At 41.9% G+C, this 27,098-nt stretch overlaps 1 long non-coding RNA gene across 2 annotated transcripts in view; it reads left to right on the forward strand.

Moving 5' to 3' along the window:
- The first annotated feature begins 417 nt into the window (after positions 1-417).
- The window catches only part of LOC116819863 (uncharacterized), a 34,535-nt gene continuing 7,854 nt past the window's right edge, over positions 418-27,098 (forward strand). Inside the window, exons 1-3 of one of the 2 annotated variants that reach the window (XR_004372499.2) lie at positions 418-528; positions 10,785-10,998; positions 21,562-21,717. This is a non-coding gene — a long non-coding RNA (uncharacterized LOC116819863). Of the gene's footprint in view, positions 529-10,784; positions 10,999-21,561; positions 21,930-27,098 lie in introns of those variants that run through there. The other variant, XR_004372500.2, reaches the window with a different exon arrangement.

Consider the following 27,098-nt stretch of genomic DNA (forward strand, 5'->3'; position numbering starts at 1 on the left):
GGGCATGGGTCACTTGCTGGTGGATTCTCTGCAGCTTGAGGTTTTCAAACCACAATTTTGAGGACTTCAATAACTCAGTCATGGGTTAGGGGTTTTTTACAGAAGTGGATGGGTAGGGTTCTGTGGCCTGCTTTGTGCAGGAGGTCAGACTAGATGATCATATTGGTCCCTTCTGACCTACGAGTCTATGAGTCTATGAGTCTGAGTCTATGCACCAGCCTAGATTCTGTGCCCTTAATTGACAAAACAGTTAATAGAAAAAATCCATTTATTAAAAAAAGTGGAATCAAATAAATATGGATTTAAATTATGGAATAACCAGATTCTGAATCTTCACTATTTTTATGAACACAGAATATAGTTTAGACATTTGCAAAACCTTGACATATAATTTTAACAATTTTGTATATCTTTGTTTCTATTGCAGTTATAACAACAGCTACTGAAACACCTCGAAATCCCATAACCCTTAACCAAAGAATGTGAAATTTAATGGATAAAGCCATCTGCCTTAGGATTAGAATGCTGGTAGGTTTGTGTTTTTATTCCCATATCTCCGCATGCATTTTTTTTTCATGTGATTTGGATGACTAAATTTTTACCATTTAATCTGTCTCAAGTAATATGATGACCTCTTTTGACCTAAAAGTAAGCAGAACTGTAGCTTTAGCCTTCTCAAATATGATGCATCTGACTAAAGCATTTCAACACCTTCATTTCCAATGTTGGGCTTTTAAAAAAGGAAATATGTTCTTTTATGACATTTTGGACACAAACAGGGGCTTGCATGAGCAAGTAAATGTGTTTTATTTGATCTCTGTAGCTGTTACATGACACATTTACTTAGAGCAACATTGTGACTGGCAGATGTGATGCTGCTATGTAATAATATAAGAATACTGCTATAATAATTATATTAATACTGCATGTGACCTAGTCAGTGAGATTGTTACTGTTTACCTATATGGGTTTATTACACTTTCTGACATGAACATATTGATTTAGTGCAGTGGTTTCCAAAGTTGTTCCGCCGCTTGTGCAGGGAAAGCCCCTGGCAGGCCGTGCCGGGCCGGTTTGTTTACCTGCCGCGTCTGCAGGTTCAGCCAATTGTGGCTCCCACTGGCCACAGTTTGTTGCTTCAGGCCAATGGGAGCTGCTGGAAGCAGCGCGGGCCGAGGGACGTACTGGCCGCCGCTTCCAGCAGCTCTTATTGGCCTGAAGCAGCGAACCGTGGCCAGTGGGAGCCGCGATTGGCCGAATCTGTGGATGTGGCAGGTGAACAAACCGGCCCGGCCCACCAAGGGCTTTCCCTGCACAAGCGGTGAAACAAGTTTGGGAACCACTGATTTAGTGTAACAGTGGACTGTTGAAAAAACAAATAGGAAAGCAACACAGTGGATCTAAATAAGTAACCTCGGAACAAACACTTGGAGGCAATTACAAGACAATGGCCATAAACTCCAGCCTGAAGTTGCACAGCTGTTCTGTGAGCTAGCACATCAAAGGACTATCAGCAGTCAAGTGACAGTTTCTGGGAAAATGGATGTGATGAAAAAGACATAGTGACCTATTTCGGAATATGCAGACAATCTTGCAGTTTTTAAAGGAGACTTTCCCTGAAGCAGAGAGAGAACTGGTTTGTGAAACAGTGAGGGTTAACTAGAAATTGAAAAGGGTTTTATAGAAATTACTCTAAAACCTTTGCAATGTAATACAAGGTATCCTTTCTGTAGTCTCTTCTAAACCTTTATATAGAAAGGGTATAATTGTCATTGTTTACTTAATTCTTCAGGGTGGTTCAAAAAAGCAAGAGAATATAATCTCCTAATAAATTCTCTCAGACTTTTCCATAGGAGTTCAGTGTCACTTCTGGGCCATTATTAACAAAGCACTTGCTTCCATTACCACTACCCATGACTCTCTGTTCTTTGTTCCTACCAGCACTCCCCATGTATATTGTGTTTTTGCCCAAATTAGTGCATACATGGGTACATTTTCTGTAGGTCTTTCAAAATTTGGTCCCTGGTTGTGCAATATTCATATTTCTCCAATTGTCAAAACAGAGGAACATGATAAAATATTCACTTTACTCCAAAACTTGCCAAAGATGCCAAGCTATAATAATATTTGCTTTTGTTATGATACATTCCATCAGAGGATCTTAACATGCTTTACAAACACTAATGATTTAGCCATCATAATACTCCTGTGAGCTGATTAAGTATTATTGTCCCCACTTTACAGATGAAAAATGGAGGTACCAAGAGATTAAAACCCACATCTTCAAAAGTGGACATTAATTAGCAAAGTTAGAGGCCTCTTTTTTTAAAGTTTGGGTGCAGTTGACTTGACCATTGTCACACAGGAAGTCCAGCAAAGTTGGCAAGTCAAGATAGTGATGTTATTTGCAGAAAGCTCCTTCGTATAATGTTGCCAGTACATAGATGTCAGTCGAATACACTGTATTATAAATAAGAGTGAAAGGCTAAGAAAAGTATAGAAAGTACCCACCTTTAAAATTTCAACAATAACAAGCTGGGTGTGGCCACTCTAAAACTGTAGCTTGTCAGATGCTTAGGAGAAGGGAAGGGTGGGAAGGCTTTCTGCTTACCAGTTCCACCGTCTAGTTAGTAAAAAAAAAACATCTGACACCAGTGCAGCCTGAAAGACACTGAGAATAGGTGGGCATAGAGTGATTACAATGAATAAACTGTGTTGGTAGGGTTTGGAATATAGTCCTTGAACAAAACATTTTTTTAACTTGCATAATTTACTTAATGTTTGAGTAACTGTGAATGAAAACTTTAGAATTGTTGCCTGCATTTAAAAAAAGTTTACTATCTTTAAACTATTTTCCCCCTAAGGAGCCTGTGAGGCTGTTCCGTTAAAGCTCATCCTGAAAGCTGCTGCTTCATGCTTAATTTGCTGCACTTCAATTGGACATTGTGACAGTTTCAGTGTTTATGAACAAGACTGCTATTTACAGAAACTGCTGCTTCCCATTTGACAGCAGTTAGATACCGAGAGAAACTCACTGGCAAGTGGGTAGCTCAGAGACAGAACAGATTTTGCACATGAAAAACTCCCTAGAAAAGAGTTTACAAAATGGTAATGACCTGAAATTTCTTTGAAGAGGGATTTTAAGGATCTAAACTGAATGGGATGACCTGAAATCAACTTTGTGGAAGTGAGAGACATCCTAATGCTGGAAAAATATAAAAAACATCTCACATATAGATCCACCCACTCTTCCAGTAACCCACAAACCCAGAACTGTCTCTCCAACATATGAGGTCACCTGGAACTGGCACTTAGTTTGTTGAATTCTCCTTTTATTTGGATTTGTTCATTTAGTTCTGATTCAAGATGAATTAGAGCATAAGGAAAACATAAAATTATAACCAATGTTCTTTACTGTTCTAGAAGGTTCTGTTTAAAAGACTTCTACTTCAATCTTATTTAGATTAGGAATTTGATTCTGAGAAGAGAGAATATTTTCTAGGTTGTGTGGTGTGTCTGTAAACTCACCATTTAAAATATACATTGCTTTACACAAACTTTGAAGCTAGGAATTTCTTTTAGTTAACCTGCTATGGAACAGAATAGTCACTCCTCAAAAACCCTACAAGCTGGTTGCAGCAAGCCCAATAGCTAAGTGGGTTTTGTCTGAGGATGTTCAGCACATCTCATTTATTCAAAAGCTGACTCCATAAATTTATTGTTTCATTTTATTTTTCCTAACACGTTGTGGAGTGTGTGTGTGTGATATCCTACCTCAGTGTAATCTCAAATCTTCACCCTATTGCCAGTTGGGCATTTAGGGGGTCTGATCCAAAGCCCCTTGAAGCTTATTGAAAAATTCCCATTGGCTTCAGTGAGCTTTGGAACAGTTTTGAACAGAGCTCAGCTGGTGCTTCAGATAAGGAAAAGATAAGGGTTATAAAAGAGAAAGTTAATAACCACGGATGTGACTACGATTCTCACATTGCAACAGTAAGTACATCTAGAATAGAAGACATTGTTAATACAAGGCTGCTACCGCTGCCGTAACTTGTGTATCTGGATTGGTACTACTAAGTAGATACGCTCCTACAAATAATATAGTCAGTGCAGGTTGTCAGCCTGAGAAAATTAGGGATATTGCTGAATGGTACAAGTAGCTCCACTCCTCCATCCATCTTCTCTGTTAATCAAACCAGGAAGAGATCACGCCCTTTTGCAGAGAGAACTAGAACTAACCACTTACAGAGAAATTAAATCTTGCAACCCTTTGTTCCTGTAGCTCCTGATCGAGAGAAAAAATATCCTCAGTCTGCTGTGGAGAAATGTAACGAGTCTGATAGTTGGTAGGAGTCTGAGAGTTGGTCATATCTGACTGACTTCTTCATTAGGATGCAAATGCACAGGGTTCTCTGATTGGGTAATAAGTGTGGGGTTATTCAACCTAAAGAAGATAACCTCAGTAGCTTTGAGAACAAAACGGTTACACACTGTCAAGAGGAGAGCTGATGTGGAATGTAATAGTGAGTCTAGAGCAGGCGACACTGTAGAAGACCTAGAAAATAAGCTACATTTCAGTGTCATCCAAAAAGGTGCAGAAAGTTTGACTCATCATTATTTTTAGGCTATGTCATTCTTTTCTTAACCCATCACTGGTGTCACAGCAGGCTGGCAGGGTGGTTTTGTTACACTCATCCAGATGCTTATCTGTTTGCTCAAACTGCTAGGCAAGCAAACATCTCAGAACAATGATGTGCATCTAAGCAATGGAAAAGCACTTTGGAGGGGAGGAACAAAATGGTAGCAAAGACTCTGGGAGGCACAAGAAGAGGCAATGCCAGTCTCTGACTTAGGGATCAACTGAGCTCCTTCCACACTGGTCCCCCTTACTTGGTTACGCTTCTGAAAGTGAGAAAAAGTTATCCAGACAATTGAACAATAAGTTGCAACTAATAATTTACTAGACCAGTGGTTCCCAAACTGGGTTTCGTGAGCCCCTGGAGGTTTGTGAAATGTTACATGGGGTTCTTGGGGAAAAAAATTCCCTAATGGCAGACAGAGCTGTCCCTAGGGACCCTGGGCAGCCCGGGGCCAGCAGTCCGGAGCCCCTGGATTTCCAAGAGCTAAGCAGATCAAAGCAGGCATATCTGTCACACTGAGAAGATTTAAACTTCAAGACTCCTTATAAGAAATGGAAAGGGAGGTGGATATTTTTTGCTGTTTTTAAAATTTAAATAGGCAGCTAAGCTTTGTTGTAAAGTGTGTTGTTTGCCTGGACTGCTCAAGATCTGAATGCTTGTGTCGGAGGAACTCTTTGAGCTGGCTTCTTAAATCCCTTCATGCTGTTTCACATTTGATACTCCTTGATGAAACATGGGAGCCTTGTCTTATAACAGGCTTATTCAAAGTAATACAAGCTATGAAAGTGAGATCTTGGAAGAGTGTTGTCGTTTTCATAATGTAATAAAAATACTGTAATGATTAATAATAATAAATAGTGTGTAATAAGCATGTCATAAAAACATATCTTATTTCCAACATCACTGCTTTTATAATTTATACTCGGGTAAAGGAGAAAATTCCTAGAAATATTCATTTTTAGGAGGGGATTCACAAGACTTGACATTTTAATAAAAGGGGTTCACGGGTTGTTAAAATTTGGGAACGCTGGACTAGACAAATTTAGCTTCTTATTTTTTCATGGAATAACTGCAAGATCACAATTCCCTGAATTTATTAACTAACCAGTACATATATTTGCAAATTTGACTCTTTGGAATTTGAGCTGTGATTGGTCAGATGAGTCACATAGAATTATACTTGTCTAATAAGATAACGTGAAGAAGGTTTCTGTAAACGTTTATGTATATGACTTTGAAACTCATTTGCCCCAGGTATTTGTGTCTGTAAAATTTGATCACTTGAATGCTCACAGGAAAATAATACAAATGGAGCAAGAGAATTCAAACTTATTAGTGGACAAGAAGTTGGAGATGATTCAGAGACTATGACCTCATTGTTAAGGCACCGAACTCAGACTCAGGAGATTTGGCCTTAGTTCTCTGTTCTGTCACAGACTTTCTGTGTGAGCTTGGGCAAGTCACCTAGCCTCTCTGTGCCTCAATTTCTTACATCTGAAATAGCAATAGTAACTTTTCTCTAGTGCGTTGTCTTGTTTGTTTAGAGCATAAGCCCTAAAGGGTGACTGTCTCTTATTATATGTTTATACAGTGCCTAGAACAATATGGCCCAACCTCTGGTAGAACCTCTCAGTGCTTTTGTAATGCAAATACCATAATATAGATTATAAATAACGATTGTCCAGTCCTATTTTCCTTTGATTTCCAGGCAAAGTACATAGTGTGTGTGTTTCAGGAACACCCAACCCTTTTTGTCCCATTCTCCCACCCTCGGTAATATAAAAATGCAGATCATGTTATGCCCATTTGGAGTCAGATGAGTTTGCAAAATACCATTTCACTGTCTTGCTGGAATTTTAAACACCAATTTAGGCCTACTTGAGATTGAAAAAGGACTTCCCAAAGTGAGTTTCCTTAAACAACTAGGATTTGGAAGTAATTTCTCAAAATAATTCTAGGTCTAAGGGGGGGAAAAAATATCAGAGATGTAGAAAATGCTGTTCTAGGCTCCGTTTGGGTGTTTAGCTGCATCTTTTTTGCTAGCTTCTGCCTTTCTAGTATTGAATTTGCTTTTGAAAAAAAGAGAAAGGGGGAAAAAAACTACCTTGCTATTACAAGAATATTAGTGCTGTGTGATTTACTGCACATGCAAGTCAAAGTGAAAGCAGTAGATGCTCCTAAATGTCTAAGCATGGGGGGCACTTCCTGTCAAATTCTTACAGTATGACTGCATATATAATTAAACGAAGACCTTTGTTTAGTAAATATTAAATATTCCCTAGTATTTTATATCCTGTTGTCATTTCCTCTGCACAGTTTACGGCTGTAGTTTCAAGCCAAGGTGCAGAAGTCCTCTATTAAGCATGGTTTCATAATGAGTATATTTAACCATTTTAGCAAAGGTTTTTTCTGAGGGTATTTCTCTCTGCAAAGTTCTTGGCTTGCTGTAGCCATCCTGAGTGTATAAAATGAGCTTGTATTAATTTCTTTGTCTTGAGCAAAAGGTATAATCAGTCATTTCATTCATCATACATTGAAGAAGCATGTATGTACTGTAGTGTAGAAAAAAAAAATTAGCCAAAGAACCTGGCTGATATTTACTCATATTTTGTGGTTTGGGGAAACCACAAACTCTAGGGTGGGGTTGTTCATTGTATTAAATTTAACTATTTTCTCACATTTTAAGAGGCAGCAGCTTGAAACACTGTGATCCCGAAAACTATTTACTCAACTACAAAGCAGTTGCTCCATTTGTTTCACTGGGCCTTTGCCAAGAATATTATCCAACGTACCAGGGGTAGTATTTGAATATGTGCTGGAGGGGGGGTTGGTAGAAAGAAGAGCATTGATTGTATTGTGTTTCGTTCTTGTAATTTTTAAGTAAGGGGCAGAGGGTGTGGGTGACCGCTTTGTATTTATGCTACATTGAAAATGAAATAACTTTGTTGTGTGTTGTTTCCCACCCTGTAGAAAACATACAGATGAATAATACTGACCCAGTGTTAATCACAGGCATTTACTGAAGTGAACAATAAACAACCCTCTATGTGAGAGATGAGTTCAGTTGCCCCATCCGATCAGTTCTCCTCAATGAGTATCAGTTGAGAGGGAGAGCTTGGTGAGGCTGATGCCTGTCAACACTGAAACCACCAAACCCATTCACATAAGCCACTGAACGGTTCTCAGACAGTCACAACTTTTAGTCTCACACACAGACCAGGTGAAGGAACTCATGCTATTTTTGTTTATTTGGCCTGCTTTCCATATTGTATATCATAAGCGTATTCCCCAATCTCAGATGCAAACAGCCCCAAATTGAGAGAGTATTCAAAATCCAAATCCACCTCAAGGCTTCTCTGTAACTTGTGCCAGCTGCCAAAGGCTCCAAAATGTCATTACAGCAGCCAGGGACCACTGGGGTTCAGTCGTGTCCTAACTATACTCCCCCTTCTTTTCAGCCACACTCCCTAAAACAAGCATAAGGGTGTGTATGAGGCATTACAAAGGCTCTATGCTGCCTGAGGATCTCCCTACATTAGCTGATCCTCCTGGGATTGGTTACGCCGGTTTTAGGACTGCTGATTGCTGCTGCATCCGATATAAGATCAGGGTGTCAGTCTGTAAAACACTGCAAAAATTGTTCTTTTATTAGTATGGTAAGGGAAGGATGTTAAGAAAAATTAACACTAAGAGAGAAGTGATAGATGTGTTGTGGCAGGGTATCAAACCAATGATTATCTGAGTCAGTTTCCAATTAACCTTATAAAAGCTTGTAAAACCTCTTTTGAAAAATTACTTTAAAACTGAGATTAACTCCTGGGAGAAGGTTGGAATTTGACCCCTTTTAATAACTTTGATTTTTTTTCCTTTTCTACTTCAGTGAACAACGATGTTGCCAATAAATACAGTAATCTGTGTTTTCTGCCAAAATACTGCATAGAGTGTTATCCATCTTCAGTTCTCTATTTAAAAATGAGTGAACTGAAATGAAAATAAAGACAATCTAGGACATTTATTTCATGGATAGGCGATCTCCCAGGATACATTTGGAATTAAAAACTTCATTTTTGTTTTGTTTTTTCCCCCCATGAAAAATTGTTCTCATTGATTCATTTATACAGCTAATTATTCCAAAAAAAGAAAACTTCTAAAGGTAATAGCCCAGATCCTGGACAACAGAATGTAGCCCGAGAACGTGTCTACTATTGGAAGTTGTAGCACAAAGTTCCCACCAGTGCTACCACTGGTTTAGCTGCGCTAATGGGCACCCTAGAGTAGGTAGGATGGTAGCAGTGCTGGCACTGGGTCAATAAATTCTTTGCAAAGAAGGCACTGTGCTGGGGTTCCATGCAGGAAAGGGGGAGCCCAGGCCCTAGGGCAGAATGGAGGTATGTTCCAATACTTTGGGGCTGCAGTAGTTCCTGGTGCTCTGCCAGAGGTAATGATTGGAGGATACAGCATTCCTTTTTCCATTCCTTCCCCCAGCCTGCCAGTACCCCGGACACTTCCTGTATGAGAGTGCATAGGAAGTCCTTTGGAATTGGACTACATGGCATGGAGCGATATATAACTTCAGCATGGACTCCATAAATTCTTCCTGCCTGCAATGGAATTGCACTGGTCTCACTGCATTTGAGCCACAGAACAGAGGGGAAGGGGATTTGTCCCAAAATTAATGAAGGTCATATAATTTAAAGACTTAAATGTCTGGGCATGCTATGTTTAAGACAGTAAAAATGCTGCACTTAATTAGTGTTAGGATTTGAAAATCAACATTAATACAGATTTATAATTGAGTCTGAGTCACTGCTGCCACTGTCATTAATTGTAATTACCTACATAATAAGAAGACGACCACTGCTTATGGGCATTCCCTTCCATTAATTGCCTAGACACTTTCAGCTGGACTACTAGCCCAATGCAGGTTTAGCCTTATGAAAGAACAATACAACCTTGTGCAAAGTAGTGTAACTCCACCATTAAATTTCTTTAACTGTTGTGACCTGTTGAGCTTATTTCTTGGAGAAAAGTAATCATGTTGTTTGCTAAACAACTATTCCTATTTGTAAGGAGAATGATAGAACTAGAGTTGGGCCAAAATCTGAATCTGAGTTGCGATCTGGATTTTGAACTTTCCCCAAATTTGGGTATGTTTGGTAGAGTTTGGAGGTTTCAGATCCTTCTACAGAAAGAAGTCCTAACAGAAAGTTCAGGTCTGGGCTCAGATATGGAGTTTAAATAACTACCCAAAGTTTGGAGGGAAGTTCAGACTCAGGATTTCAAAACCACTTGTCTGAGCCAGTCACATTTCCCCAGATTTACAAATGTCATTTGGATCTGTCCAAATTAAGGGCCAACTCAGGTGGTTCTTACTGAGGGAAAAATCCCACCTCACCATTGCCATGCCAGACAGGAACAGCAGTCAGAGTCTGCTCTGTTCTAATCTTCACATTGCTCCTCAAACCGAAGTCGGATAGTGGGACTCTCCAGTCCCTATTCCTCTCAGCAGCTCGCTCTGTAGCTGCAAAGAGGGGAAATTTATGGTGGAGCAAGGGCTTGACTAGAGGGTCTGTGACTCCATAATTGGAGGAGTGCTTTGTGGCCAGCAATGGGAGGAAGAGGGCAGCTTTCCACAGCTCAAAGCCTATTTATTCAGGCTTTCCCCAACAGACTAGGATTTGGCCCCAGTTCTTGGAGGATGGAGCCGGGGCCAAGGGGAGAGGTAAGTATCTTAAACCTAGTTTCATAAACTTGTAAGATTTTTAACTTTATGTACCAGGAATTAGTGTTGGGAGGAACTTGGGGGCTGGATTAGGTTCGGTGTATTTACATGCTAGCTAGCATCTTGTCTCTAACCTTTTATGATTCATCTTGGTTGTTTATGTGAGCTACAAACATTCAGACCAGAAAACTAGACTGCAAGTAAAATGACTCTTCTTACAAATACCTCTATACTATGTCCACTCATTGCTCACCCAAATGACATAGCTTGGAGCTGTCTGGGGCACTCCAGGTTGAGAGTCCATGGTTCAACTTCCTGGTTTGTCCTGGAATGAAACAATGGTTTTAATATGTGCTGAGAACATTTGCAGCTCTTTCTGGTTCGTTTTGACACCATGTCTCCACACCTTCTTTCCTTCACAGCTCCTCTGCTGCTAAGGGGATTATAGCAGCTCTAGTCCATTCGCTTTGTGCCCTATGCATTATTTTGTACATCTCAGCCAGCCTTACTGTGACCAACACCCTGTTCTCCTCTTCTTGAGATCAAGCAGATTGAGGGGAGCCCATTCAAGCCTGTGGACGTTGCAACAACTAGTATATGGCTTTCCAAGGAGCCACAGGATGTTTCACTAGACTGGTAAGTGAAACCAATTGTACCAATTTTTTTAAGCATTTGGACAATAGGATTGTGTATGATTTTGCATTCAGCCTTTGAAATGCATTGTAACTTCATGCTGAAGATACTGCACTGGAGCCTTTCCAAAGCTTCCAGAATTATAATGAGGTCCTGTTATTAGGGCAGGACATGCAGATTAGAACAGACTTTTTTTTTCTTCTTTATTTAAGACCATTTATATTTAGCGCTCTCTGTATTATGTGGTCTACCCACCTGTTCCAGCTCTACCAGTACTATTTCTTTTAGCCTGCAAGGCTCAAGGTCACCCTGAGGTTGAGCTCAGATCATGGTCAAGGAATGTAAACATAGACAAGCCATGTGATGTGAGCTCACTTGGAAAGGCCATGTGGTATTCCTTCCCACCCACCCCCACCCCCAATGACTGTCCATTGATTTTTTTTTTCAATGAATCCTCTGTGATAATAGAGCCAAGTACAGCATGTGTATAAAACTGTACCTCACAGCTTGTACAGTGAAAAAGCCAAAGACTTCAATTCTCGGTGCCAGCCTTGGAGTACTTGGCACACTGGGCCAGGTTGTTCTAACGTGTATAGATTACCATTGGTCTCTAGAGCCCAGACTGGGGTTTGCTGGGACTCAGGGACACCCCAGCCCCATCCTATACCACTCAAGGATAGTTGTTCTAACCCAGATAAGAATCTAGCCCCAAATCTGCAATCCCTATTGAGGCAGAACGTGTATGCTGAGAGAAACTATGTCACAGAGCCAGGTATTATGTACTTTATTTGCACCATGTACGTGTTCTTAGCCATACTATGCAAATGAGCCCTGTTCTTAAACCACGATAGAACCAATCACACCCAAACAGCTCTGGATATCTGAGCTCAGACACTCTGAACGGTCACCAGGAACAGGTGCCTCCACTGCTGTGCCCCCGAGTCTCCAACTATTCTCCTAACTGTCATTGAACCTTCCCCTCCTGGCTTACTTATCCTCCAGTCAAGAGCCAGAGAGTAGCAGCAGATTCACCCCATTGCTGCTACTACCTATTACCACTCAGCAGATTCAGTACATAATGTATAAGAAAGTCACGGCATACATATAAATGAGTCCATCCTTAGCTTACTCACATTTACTTCAGGGATGATCTTTCTAGTGCTGTCCATCAACAGAGATGGTATATGTAATATGTTATTGAGCAAATATGTCAGAGATAAATAATTCAGATACAGCTCACTATATACACATGGGACCTAATTTTCAGAGGTGTTGGGCACTAGCAGCTTCCATTAACCTCCACTGGAGTTGTGTGTGCTCAATACTTCTGAAAATCAGGCCTCAGGGTCCATTTTCCAAGCCTGGTTGCCAGTTCCATATTAAAGCCTTTAAATCAGCATGTAAGTACCTAAAACGGGTGAGTTTTCAAATGCAGAACTGGGCATCCTAACGTAAATCCCCAAATTTTAACATTGACCACTATGATACACTAGGGGTCAATTTGGAAGTGGGTGTAAATTCCATTACTTGGCTCCATGTGTGTGACACTCAAGTGTCTGGATTGTTTGCAGTGTTGTTGCAGTCCTGTTGGTACAAGGATAGGAGAGACAAGGTGGCTGAGCTAATATCTTTTATTGGACCAACTTCTGCTGGTGCAAGAGACAAGCTTTGACGTTCCACAGAGCTCTTCTTGAGATCTGTCAGAAATAGTATTTCTGTCGGCAGTGGGTTTGTTTTAGTTTACACTAGACGGCTCTCATCTTCTTTCCTTAGCTCTCCTACTCCTTGCATTTTTTTTTTTACCCTTCTCCTCCCCCAATCCTTTCCCCCTCTATTTTATCATAACCACTTATCATTCTGGATTACTCTGCATTGGGGTTTTGTAACTGATGGCCTCTCCGGCCCTGTTTTCTCTTAGGGCTTGTCTACACAAGGAAGTTAATTGAAGATTAAAGTAGGATATGAATTCAAAGAGGAATTTTTATCCACTTCCAAAGTGGATTAAACTAATTCAGAATAAAGCACTCTTATTCTGGAATAAGAGCACCCAGACAGGGAGTTAATCAGGAATAACCCTTACAAATATATACCACAGAGAGAGAGAGCGGAGCGGGAAAAGAAACAGTCTTCAGTTTTATTTCAAGTGCTATGGAGCCATTTCCTAAAGTGCAGAAGAACGAAAGCTCACTACAGTAGCATGCAGGACATACACTGCATGTTTTATGTCTATCAGTTTAGCTAATTATACTGCCAGATGACATGTTAATGAGACTTTTCTGATGAGTTAGTTGCTGTTTTGCAGATCAGCGGAATGTTTGGTAATATGATGATGGAATTTTCACATGACCCAAAGTTTCATTGCATCATATAGTTAGTATATAGGCTTTCACTGGGGACTTTATTTGTTTAACATATTAATGATGAACAGCTGGCTGCATTACAGCCCTTGGTGTCAGAATGGATGTAGTCAAAATATGATGTTAGTCTAGTCTAAAACATCATTACCTTTTTTGTAGATAGGGAGAATGAGCAAAACAAGGCAATGACATTGCAATAGTGGAAATAAAATGTCAAACATAATGAGAGTCAGAACAACATGTAGAAAAAATGTTGGCATGAAAGGTGTTAGAACGATTTAACTGAATTAAGGAATGTAGGTTATAAACACATCCAGTTTCCAAGACTGTGTTGCAGCCTAACGTGACTTGAAGCTAAGAGTTATATATGCAATATTGTTCACATCATTGCTTTGATTGTTGTGGTTTGACTTGCCTGAAAAGACCCTTGTTAAAAAGTGCCAGGTATTAGCTACTTCCTATCTCTGTGAACTTAGGCCATGGCTACACTTGCAGATGTAGAGCGCTTTGAGTTAAACCGGTCTTCACAGAGTGCAGTACGGAAAACGCTGCAATCTGTCCACACTGACAGGTTCAAGCGGACTGACATGGCTACATTTGCGGCACTTGCAGCGGCATCGGAAATGGTGCATTATGGGCAGCTAGCCCAGCATGCAAGTGACTGTGACGGGGTTTTAAAATGGGAGGGGTGGAACGGAGTGGGATAGGGAGTGTGTTGTGTGTATGTGGGGGGAGAGAGAGAGGTTTTTTGGGGGGGCTGAGAGCATGTCAGCATGCTGTCTTGTAAGTTCAGACAGCAACAGACCTCCCCTCCGTCCTGCCTCTCTCTCTCTCTTTCTTACACACAGCATTCCACAGTAACGGCTTGCATGCCGGCTATCAGAAATGGAGCTTTGAAAGAGCATTTCCGCATCCCTACAGGAGTTCAAAACAATGACAAGAGTGGCCACTTGACTTAAGGGGATTATGGAGCGTTTCCGGAGGCCAGTCAGAGCGCAGTAATGCAACACCTCATTCACACTGACGCCCAGGCATTGTAGCCAAGGCGCAGCAAACGTTGTTCCTCTCGCTGAGGTGGAGTACCAGCCGCATTGTAGCCATGGAGTCAAAGCGCTGTATGTGCCTTGCCAGTGTGAATGGGGAGTGAGTTGGTGTGCCCGGGGCTCCTTTATTGCGCTGTAACTCGCAAGTGTAGCCAAGCCCTTAGTGGGGATACTCAGCCATTCCTTGCTCCCAGCATCCCACAGTGTATTTGGATTGCACTACATGTAGCCTCTTTACACCAGCTTCGCCCTCCCCCCCCCAACTCATCTATGAAAACATCTTGGTGCCTTAGTGAGAACTGTGGTCCTCCGCTGCCAGTTTTGACTTATATAACAATGGTGAGTCTGGAACCACTTGCCATCTGACATTATTCAATGTACATGAGAAGAAGCTTCATTTTAGAGTGTGTGGTTGTAAGTGGTTAGTGTAAAGGACCCATCAGTCCTCTCATTGCCATTGATTTGCTGTGTGTCTTTGAGTAAGCATCTTAGGGTACGTTTACACTGCAATCAGGATGTCCATGGGATGTTACACAGCATATTCTTCATAGAAATCGTATGATACAAATATAACATAACTAAGTTGTATTTAATGCAAGATGGGTCTTGTGAGATGTCATTGGAAAGGTTATGATTTACTGAATATGATTATCCTATTTGTATGCATGTATCATTTCTGTATCTGAAGTTAGGAATATTGACTATATAACAATTACAACTAGGTGTGTATTTGCGGGAACACCCATGAGACAGTAAGCAATCAGCCTGAATGGGCCATTTAAAAAGGACAATAGGACTTTGAATATACTAATCTCCCACCTTCCTGGGATGTTGCTTTGACACAGCAAGGTAATGTGATGTCACCTGGTACGGAGTACCACCTTGGACACTGCTTGTATTTTTCCACTGGAAACAAAGGATTCCTACCTTATGTAAATTTTATTTAAGGCGAGGAAGTAAGTCAGTCAGGGCTCTTCTCCATTGCCTCCCCACCCAAGAAGGAAGACTGCTAAAAACACCCAAAGAAACAAAGGAACTAAGCAAGGGAAAGGCGAAGGCTGAGTGCAGGCTGAGATAGGGGTCTAGTCTGTAAAGAGACATAACTGGAACTCTGAGCTGCAGAAACTCTGCAACCTGCCTAAACAACATTAAGGCTTTGTCTACACTACACAGCTTTTAGCGACATGGCTGAGTTGCCACAGCTGTGCTGCTAAAAGTCATGCAATGTAGCCACTGTTTCTTGGCTCTCCTGTCAACAGAAGACTTCCACCCCCAACGAGTGGGGTTAGCTTTGTCAACAGGAGAGCAGTCCTGCTGACAACGCGCTGTTCACACTGGCACTTGTCATGGCAAAACTTTCTTGCAGGGATGGGGGGGAGAATGTTAACACTTCTGAAAGACAAATGTTTTGTTGTTCAATTGCCACTGTAGACATAACCATAGGGTGTGCAATTATTATTTGTAACCTGTTTCTTGAGTGTATTAAGCTTAGTTTGCATAGTTTGTTTTATTTGCTCAGTAATCTGCTTTGTTCTGTTTGCTACTCCTTATAATCACTTACAATTTATCTTTTGTAGTTAATAAACTTATTTCTTGTTTATTCCAAAACCCAGTTTGTGCAATTCATATGGGGAGGGGGAGGAGACGGTGGCAAAAATCTGTGCATATCTCCCACCACATTGAGGGAGGGGGTGAATTTCATGAGCTTACGCTATATGGATTTCTATACCGCACTGATCTCAGGCTCTGTGTGATTCTACAGTTGGGTGTTTCCCTCCTTGTGTGTGTGTGTGTGTGCGCGCACATGTGTGCTGGAAAGGGGCTTGAGAGCCAGTCACCGCAACACAGAGTGAGGGAAACTCAAATGAGAAGGCTCAGTGGCACCCCAGAAAGGGGAATCCAACCCTTCACAATGTGATTGCAGCACGGGTAGACATACCTGAGCTAGCTTAAGTGCCAATAGTAATCAAGCTGCAGCAACACGGGCTTCAGCACAGGCTGTAGAAGGCCACCAGGACCCTGGATTCATACCCAAGCAGCTGGTTTGCTCTGAAGTCCATGCTGTTACAGCTTCACTGTATTTGTGCTAGCTAGATTCAATCTAGTGTAGGTATGTCTACCCACGACTGCAGTATAGATATATCCTTAACTTTTCTAAACTCTGACTATCTATTAGTAAGATGAGTTTAAGCATTATTTACCTATGAATTTTATAGGAGGGATATAATTCTCTAATACATTCTAACGGACGATTTACAGATTCTGTTCAAAAGTTACCATTCTCTGTTAAATTCTGCAGGAATATATAATATTACACAAATTAGAGATGGGGGAGTGAACTATAAGGTCATCGCCTGCCAGTTCAGGGTATTCCCTAGTGCTTAATCAGTGTATGTTTAAAAGTCCTAATTGAGCTGCGCTTTTCCTACTTCCCATAGAAGATTCCCGTGAACTAACAGAGAACATTAGCAGGGAACTTTTCTTGATGGTCAGCCTACATTTTCTCTTAATTTCATCCTGTTGCACTTACGCCTTTGTAAGCATCCTAAGTAATATTTTTTCTCTTGGTGGTAACTGTCTACATACAAGTATTTGAAGGATGTACTCTTCCTTCTTGTCATTCAGCTTAGCTATATTCAGCTCTTCTGGCCTTAATAAAATGCTGTCAGATTTTCTGATGAAAGGAGCTCGATAAGCCCCAATGGTGAAAGTCAAATAACAAGTTGCCATCCACTGTCAGTTTCAGAGGAAGAAGTACTGAAATTAAAAAATCCACAACATTCAGTTATATGTTAGAATTAGAAATAGCAGCGAATAGTGTTCTCTAGGAATTTTCCCCAGCGACTCTTTTGCTGGATGATGATAGTCTGCGATAAATGCTGCCTTCGGTCCACTGAAATCATATAAATTAATTTGTAAAAACAGCAAAGAGTCCTGTGGCACCTTATAGACTAACGGACATTTTGGAGCATGAGCTTTCGTGGGTGAATACCCACTTTGTTGGATGCATGTAGTGGAAATTTCCAGGGCAGAGATAACGAGGTTAGTTCAATCAGGGAGGATGAGGCCCTGTTCTAGCAGCTGAAGTATGAAAACCAAGAGAGGAGAAACTGGTTTTGTAGTTGGCAAGCCATTACAGTCCTTCGTTTAATCCTGAGCTGATGGTGTCAAATTTGCAGATGAACTGAAGCTCAGCATTTCTCTTTGAAGTCTGGTCCTGAAGTTTTTTTGCGGCAGGATGGTCACCTTAAGGTCTGCTATAGTGTGACCAGGGAGGTTGAAGTGTCTCCTACAGGTTTTTTGTATATTGCCATTCCTAATATCTGATTTATGTCCATTTATCCTTTTCCGTAGAGACTGTCCAGTTTGGCCGATGTACATAGCAGAGGGGCACTGCTGGCATATGATGGCGTATATTACATTGGTGGACGTGCAAGGGCTAGCAAGGGCTAGTTCAAACACAAAGCCATGCTTTAGCACCATTCTGCCAAGAACTACTAAAACAGTTTCTTTAGCTACTGTAGACATGACCAGAGTGTGTGCTGAGGAAGGCGTGTTCGTACATTTGGTGTGTGCTTTCTAGCGGATGGAAGAGACAGCGAGAGAACCACAGATGGAGACTGTTAAAGAGAAAGGAAAAGGAAACAAAACATAAAATATAGGATTAAGTGTGCTGGGCGTCTTGATTGGAATGAGTGACTTCAAACAACAGAGGTGTGGTGTTTTATGTTGGCTCAGATAACAAAAAAGAAAGAGGACACAAGTATAATAAAAGGTTTTCTGCCTTCAAAAGAATTGACAGCTATTTGTTATGGCTTTTCCTTAGTAGGGAATGCTGCAGTTAGTAATAGAGTAAGAATTGTGATAAAGACCATTTTCAAATCCTCAGACTTTCTGACAACTTCTCCTTTTGAGATGTCTGATCTCCATCCAAAAGGTGATATTTTTTTTTTTGATTTTTTTTTTTAGGGAAAGTTTGGGCAAAATAGCTGTAGCTGGTTGTGAATTGGGAAAATACTTTTTTTTCCTGCAGTGAAGATATCTGTGTAGAAGAGTGGGTGGCTAACTAAAAGCAGAAGAAATTTGGAACTTGGTACGGATATGGTCATTAGGGTCTAAGTTTTGATTAAAAATTGGTTAGAAGTTATAAATCTTTGAAATACACAAGGATCCATAAGGATGTATAATATGACTCTGCTCTAAGGTTGAGCATTTGGATATGTTTTTTTGGATACATCTTCCCTGAAGCGTACACTTATTACTGTAGGTCTCTAAGCACCAGTCCCCCTTCCGGATTTGAACTGGCTTAAAAGCTTATACAGATTTCTTTGTTTTTTTTTCCACTATGAAGTGGCTTTGGCACTTTTTGCCTACATGGGATAAACAGAAATCCTACTCACGAGCCTTTTGGTTCTTTAAAGAAATCTCTAGCAAATTAGTTGGGTAAGAATGTGGTAATTCAATGTTGCAGTTGCTTAATAAAAATTAAAAGGCCAAGAATTGCAAAATTAGGTTTAATCAAAATAACATAGCCCCACTGAACATATGAATTTTCTATCCCTACTTTGCTTGTTAAGGGAATAGCTTAATACATTGTTTCTCAAACTTGGGATGCCACTTGTGTAGGGAAAGCCCCTAGCAGGCCGGGCTGGTTTGTTTACCTGCCATGTCCACAGGTCCGGCCAATCATGGCTCCCACTGGGCAATGGGAGCTGCTGGAAGCAGCGGCCAATGTGTCCCTCAGCCTGCGCTGCTTCCAGCAGCTCCCATTGGCCTGGAGCAGCGAACCATGGCCGGTGGGAGCCGCGATCAGCTGGACCTGCGGACGCGATAGGTAAACAAACCAGCCTGGCCCACCAGGTTCTTCCCTTACACAAGCAGAGTCCCAAGTTTGGGAAACATTGGCTTAGTACATTGCTGTCTAAAAACACGCATCATAAAACACAGATCTACTTCCAGTGGAACCTTAACTTTTATAGTTCCTAACAGTTCGTGATTTTTTTTAACTGTGCCACCTTAACATTGTATTAAATCCTAATTCAGCAAAACACTTAAGCAAGCACATGCTTAAATGCTTTGCTGAGTAGGAAGGGACTTGAGCATGTGCAAAAGTGACTTGAGTCAAGACAGACAGTATTTTCTCTCTCTCTCTGATGTATTTGAGTAACATTCATACCCAGTAATTATCACTCCAATCCTTAGTGTTCTGGCATTTAGCAAGTGTTCTGATAACTAGAGGAGCCCTCACATCTACTGGAAAAATGTTCATAAGTTATAGCTGTAACGCTAACATTCCGCTTTACAAGCAAAACATTTCATAAAACAGAACATGTGTGAATCTTAAGCCTTCTCCTTCCATCATAGCTTTTCTCCCTGGACTCCAGAACCTTAACTTATTTTGAAAAAGGGGATGCCACATGTATAAACTGTGGCAGATCTTTTAATTCTTTGTAAATGTTACACATTTCATCACTAAAAGAGCTGTATCAAATCTTTATACAGGATGCTAAACTTAGTACTGCTAAGGGAAAATGATCCATCTTCCCTATACAGAAGGCATTACATCACAGAAGGGATGGAAACAGAGAGCTCTGAGGGACTGGGATAGGCAAACTTTCCTCCTTTTACAGGAAATGGGTGAAGCCTTGCTTGAAATTATTACTCAGACGTTTTGTGCTGTGAAGGAAATGTCTCCTGATAGCACAAGCTATTGGTTTCCTGTTGTGAACTAACAGTTTTTGGCATAACCAGGAATGGACAGGAAGGGCAGATGATTGGGGGTCACTTGGAGATCCTTGTTTTAATGAGAAGTAAATTGGAAGAAATTTGGGCAGCAGAGACACTAAAATGAAAAGAGGAGGATCAATTGCTGATTAATAGGATGTTGCTGTGGAAACAAACAATACATCAAGTGCTACCAGGCTTGTCAGAAAAGCAGGTGTGACACTATTGTTTAAAAGGAAGTATACTGTGGGAGAAATCCCTTTGTATGCTCCATAATTAAGAGCCTGATTCAACAAAATATACATCCGGTTTCCACACTGAGAGGCAATTTTTGGAAGTTTCCATAGATGCTGGATTTTTTTCTTCTTTCAGTGGGACCCTATAACCGAGGCACTTGTAAATGCCATTTTCCAATTGTACTATATAAATAGCACTGCTATCGGCTCCCTCCTCACTTGATCACCTTACTTATTGTCTTCGAGGCTGGAGAAAGGGGTTGTGCACGACCTTTGTTTTGCCTAGGATCAGCTAGTTCTAGATGGCTACTTGGTAGCCCATCACAGGGACAGAAGGGAGAACCCTTGAGCCCCCCTGATACTGGGGACTAGTTCAGCCTCCGGTGCTTGTTAAGGCATCTCTGAAGGCTGTCCTACCTTCTACCTAAGCTACCCTAGCCCTGTGGGCACTGCAGCAGCTTCCTGAACTGAACTAAGGGTCCTGTGTGAAGGGAGGAATGCACAGCTGGCTATGCACCTGCCAGAGAGCCTCCCTTTGTCAGGGGTATACTCCAGACCCTCACTAGCCCTGTTACTGCAACATAGCTAATGCAGAATAGCCTCAGTACAGAGGCCATTTCTCCCTTTTGGGACTAGTCATGTAAAGTGCTAAGCACCCCCTGCAGCCATTGGAATCCTGCATATAGGAATGAGGGCTGAGGCCTCTCACAGGACTGCACTTTAATTAAACTACAAGTAAGGGACATAAAATCAGGAAAAATTGTCTCAATGTACATCTTTAAACAAAACCTTATTTTTAAATAAGTGAGCAAATTCTCTTACATAAAATAAATCTGCTCCGTTTTTGTCACACATTTGGTGGTCACAAATTTCATCCTTGTGAAAGCATTATTTTGATTGTGTGTAAATTCAGGTACAGAAAACTGCCTCTTTCACAGAATTAAAATTAATTAAAAGAGCTAATCCATGTGTGCGGACACTGAAATAAACTTTCCTGAAGCGTTGGTTGTTTTTATGGTGCAAAATGCACAACTCTTTGTAAAAATTTGCCTTGGCTTTCCTTTTGGATTTACTAAAGACAGATCTACAAAATCCATGTACAACAACATTTCTGCTTTCTGCTCCAAAAAAACACAAACTTCAGTCATCTTTGAATCATGCTCTTTTTTTAAAAACATCTTTTAAATATTTTTGTTTCCATTTCAGACTGCCAGCATTTCCATGGAAACCCCCAAAAATAAAGACTTTCCCAGCCTTGTGAGAACACACCTGCAAGAACCAGAATCACATTTCGCCTTTGGCCTCTCAAAAGTGACACTCCTCCATTTTGGTGTCACCTAAGGACATTTGTTTTCACACTAGGTATGGATATGTGCTCTCAAAATTTGCAGAAAGTATATATTAATTTAAAATTGCTATCATTTGAACTCTTGCCATTGAGAGTAACAAATGTGTTTTGCTATCCAACAACTCTCTCTTTAAAATGTTACTTCATTCTCTTTTTAAGGGAAAATAAACAAACGAAAGGAATTGCTCTAAAGACTATAGAGCTGAGGTTTGCAGTCCTGAGATAACAGAACTAAGGATCGTTAGAAATAAGAATTGTGTTTAGATCTTTTTAAATTGCTAATCTTGTACATATACATTTTTAGATATAAAGCCAAATTTTCAGCATCCCAGTTTCAAATTTTTCATGCTCAACCGCTTTTCCCATGTGACTCCTCCACATGTCAAGAAAACCTGAATTGTCATGTGCAAAATGACTACACACCATTTTTTCCTCCACATGCCTACTTTTCCCCCCAAACATAGCTAGTTGCGGATGCAAAGCTGGATTCACAAAATCAGAGGTTGGCTAAAAAATTGCCCTTTAGGGGGTATGTTTGCTATATATCAAAGCAGTTGATTTTCACATATTTCTAAAGGTACTTGTCAGTATTACAGCACTAAGGAGCAGCCTTACATCAACCAAACTTGCTAATGAACATTAAAGGAAAATGGGGAGATTTTTTTGCTAAGGAAACCTTCTCCAAGGATCCCTTACACAGTGAGTTAAAAAAGAAATGTTTTAGATAAGACAATCTCCAGGTGTATTTCTTAAATTAACTCAATAGTGGCGAAGTAAATAGTTTCAGAATCATTTCCATGAGTATTTGGCCAAATAAAATAACTGAACTGAACTCTGCCTTATCAACACCCCCGTTTGTTTGCTTTTCACAAATATTCTAACAAGTGAGTTCAGTGGCAAGATTATCTGAGGTTACCTTTACTCACATTGAATAATCCTACTGAAGGTAATGGGCTGTTTTGTGAAGAAAGGCACTACTCCACATAAATAAGGATATCAACAGCTGCCTCTACATTAATATTAAAGAATATTCACAGAAACCAAATTTTAATCTCAAACACTTCCAAACTCTTTCGATGCAATTACATAGAACTAAAGGGTACAGCTGAAATTTTGAACATCAGATATAGTGAATGGCTGATAAGCAATCTGCGGGCTCAGAATTATTTGCACAAATTATTGGGTGAATAATTTCAAATAATAAACTAGAGAAAATCTTACAGTGCTTGTGGGACAATCCACAAGCAGAAAAAGATGCTCAGTTCAAATGTTATTTATTCACTCAGCTATATTTGATAACCAAGAGTTACTCTCTGATAATGTTTGATCTGGTTGAGTGCATTTTGAACATAAATTTAGACGTAGACTGAGGCCTAATTGTGATACATCCACATACATGTGCTACAGAATGCCGGATGGTATGGAAAGCACCCATTTACACGTTATTGTACAGCAACCTTTCAGAAGTGGTATGCCGAGTCTCCATTTATTCACTCTAAATTAAGGTTTCACGTGCCGGTAATACATTTTAACGTTTTTAGAAAGTCTCTTTCTATAAGTCTATAAACTATTGTTGTACGTAAAGTAAACAAGTTTTTTAAAATGTTTAAGAAGCTTCATTTAAAATTAAATTAAAATGCAGATCTTATCAATTTAGTACAGAGGTTCTTAATCTGGGGTGAACGCACCCCCAGTGCAAGGATATTTTGCGCCCTAGGCAAAACTTGCACCTTGCGCCCTCCTTCTCGCACATCGGTTCATTGAGTGGCAAATCCCGACGAGCCTTTATAGACCCCAAGGGCCTGCCATGCCCAAGGGCTGCTCCCCAGACCAGGTTCCCTCCTCCCCGTCCCCTGAACCCCCTGGAGAGTGCACAGCCCCCCCCATAAGCTCTTCCAGCCCCATCCCAGTGGCCCCCACCCCAAATCCACTCACTGGCTTTGCCGGGCTTGGGCTGCTGCAGCAGCTCGGCAGGGAGGAGCCGCCTTCCGGAGGCACTGGAGAGCCAGAGCATCCTGCTTGAGGCAGCAGCGAGCCCCAGCCATGGAGGAGCCAGCATAGTGCAGTCAGTGCCGCTAGCAGGGAGCAGCTGTGATCCCCCCCACCCCTCCTGCCCAAGCTGCGGCCTGACTCCCCCAAGGGGGCTCCTGCAGGCTGCAGTGGATGTATGTGGGCGCCAGCCCCCATGTGCCCCTGGCTCCCCCCTCACCTAGGGTTACCATATTTCATCAAAAAGAGGGGAGAGCCCTGCCCTAGCCTCACCCCCATCCAATTCCTCCCACTCCGACTGCCCCCGTCAGAACCACCAACTCCCCTCGTCCTCTGACTGCCCCCTCCTGGGACCCCTGCCCCTAACTGCCCCCCCGAACCCCACTCCCTACCTAAGCCTCCCTGCTCCTTGTCCCCTGACTGCCCCCTCCTGAGACCCCTCCTACCCCAACTGCCCCCCTAGGACCCTACGCCATACCTGTCCCCTGACTGCCCCAACCCTTATCCACACCCCCACCCCCAGACAGACCCCCGGGACTCCCACACCCCATCCAACTACTACTCACCCTCAGACAGGACCCCCATAACTCCTGACCCATCCAACCCTCCCCCTGCTCCCTGACTGCCCCCTGGGACTCCCCTTACCATGCCCATGCTAGTCAGATGCTGGCTTCACGTGGAGGCAAAACTCGACAGGAAGTGCTGAGGCAGCAGGAGGGAGGAGCTGCAGGAGGGGCAGTGGCTGTGGCGGCTCACACTTCTGGGAGCCGCAGAATCCGAGCGCGATGAGGGGGAAGCCGGGCGCCCCTGGCTGGGCTGCGGCCCAGTGACCCCCCCCCCGGGGGGCATCCTGCAGTGGATACATGCGGGCGGCAGTCCCTGTGCACCCCCCGCTCCCACCTCACCGCACTTGGGCTCTGCAGCTCCTGGGAGTGTAAGCCGCTGCCACCGCCCCTCCTGCAGCAGGCTCAGGGCCCCATACCCCAGCGGCTCACATTCCCGGGAGCTGCAGAACCCGAGTGCAGTGAGGGGGGAACTGGAGGGCAGGCCGGCCACCGGTCTGGGGTGCTGGCCACCAGCCCCGCTCAGGCTCCTGCCGGCTGAGTGAACAGAACCCCAGGCCGGCAGGAGGCTGAGCGGGGCTGGCGGCCAGGACCTTGGCTGGCAGCTGCGTGCCAGGCAAAATTGGCTTGCGAGGCACCTTTGGCATGTGTGCCGTAGGTTGCCGACCACTGATATACAGCTTACAGTTATGTATAAGAGAGACAAGGTGGGTGAGGTAGTATCTTTTAGTGGACCAACTCCTGTTGGTGAAAGGGACAAGCTCTGGAGCATGGAACGAGAATGCCCAAGTTAAATACAAGGTGGGACAGACTGTTTAAGAACAGGGGGTTCATACATGTTGTAGGCGACCACTTAAAATGAAGTGGGCAATTAACATCTCTGCAGTCATAGGACACTGAAGGGTTTGTAAGTAGCAGGATGTGTTGCAAATTGTTGTAATGGGCCATAAAACTGGCGTCTCTGTTAAGTCCATTGTTTTTAGTGTCCAGCAGAGTTATGAATTTAAATTCCCAGACTTGTCTCCTGAAGATGTTGTGCAGGTTTCCTTTGAGGATGAGGACTGAGAGGTTAGATATGAAGTTTGCTCATTTATAATTTTTTTACAACACACCTTTCAAGATCCATAAGTCCTACACATGCCTATCACAGTAAGTGGTGTATCTCATCCAGTGCATCAAATGCCCCAACAACAACTCTATGGGTGAAACCAATCACTATGCTCTTGAATGAACTCTCACCAAAAAAAATGATAGACAAAACACCCGTGCAAGAATACTTTTCACAAAGCGATCACTCCGTATCTGACCTCTGTCTTCATCCTCACAGGAAACCTGCACAACACCTTCAAGAGATGAGCATGGGCACTTAGGCCTGATCTACACTAAAAAATTAAAGTAAGCTTAACTATATCGCCCAGGGGTGTGAAAAAAATCTGCACCCCGAACAGCACGGTTAAACTGACCAAATCCCCAGTGTAGACAGCACTAGGTCTACAGAAGAATTCTCCTAGCTTCTACCTCTCTGGCAGGTGGATTACCTATACTGATGGGAGAATCCCTCCTGTCAGCATTGGTAGTGTCTATACTGAAGTGCAAGAGCAGTGCAGCTATGCCACTATAGCATTTCAAATGTAGACAAGCCCTTAAATTCATAACTGCTGGACACTAAAAACCATGGACTTGAGATACTGATTTTATGGCCCATTTTAACAATCTATAACATACCCTGCTACCTCCGCTGTCTAACCCTCCCACTACTACCTCTCCATTTTCCTATGAGTCCAGGGGTGTTACTTGCCCACTTCATTTTAAGTGGTCTCCTACAACCTATGAACCCATTATGTTTAACAATCTCTCCCCCCTTGTTTTTCGCTTGGACACCTCCGTTACCTTCTCCAGGCATGAGGAAGAGTTCTGTGAAGCTTTAAAGGTTGTCCCTTCTACCAACAGAAGTTGGTCCAATAAAAGATATTACATCACCTGCCTTGTCTCTCTTATATCTCTCACCATAGCTACAATGCTACCGCAAACAACCAGTCACTCTCAAGTGTGCTGTTGTACCATCTCAGACTGATTGCATCAGGGCTGGATTTGTCTGATATTCCTATGAGAGATCTTTGTGAAAAATACAGGTTGATGCACAAAATGGTGTTGATAATTTTGGATAAGACAAATCTCAAGGTCCTGAATACTTGCAGTCCTTAAAGTTCCTAGGTCATTTTCTGGCAGAACAGGAATGTAATCCAACATCCTGGCCAAACTCCAGATCACATACTTATACCTTCTATTTGCTGAAAGTCCCCATACAGTTTCAGTGTGCTTCACTTCCTGTCCTAAATAGCTACTTATTCAGTGTTACTACATGGTGTTTAATTTCTGCTGTGGAGATTGGTGGCATTTCAGTGGTAGGTGAAGGGATTCCTGTATATGTATTCATACAGAAAATGACAATTTCAAAGTTGTTCTGATGTATGTTTATTGCAGTACTCCTAAAGATTCATTAGTAAATATGGTAAAACTTGAACATCAACGTAGATGGCAGGTGGAGTTTTATGACAACAGCAATTAGAGTAAAAGGATAAATGATACAGCATTTGAGTATGGTTTTCAGTTATTCATTTGAAACAGATGAAGTAAAATCCACATGGGCTAAATCTTTGGGGTGAGGGTAGAGGGGGAAGAAATAAGTTTTCTAGGATGTTGTAAAGTTAGTGTAGATTTAAACTCCATTATAGTAAAATTGCAATACTCTACATTAGCTATATAGTCTTCCTTCGACTGTATTCAAATCACTTATTTAATTTGTGCGTGCTTGCTGTAGCTGAGATTAAACAGCAGCACAA

The sequence above is a fragment of the Chelonoidis abingdonii genome, chromosome 9 (genome assembly GCF_003597395.2).
Source record: "Chelonoidis abingdonii isolate Lonesome George chromosome 9, CheloAbing_2.0, whole genome shotgun sequence".
Lineage (NCBI taxonomy): Eukaryota > Metazoa > Chordata > Testudines > Testudinidae > Chelonoidis > Chelonoidis abingdonii.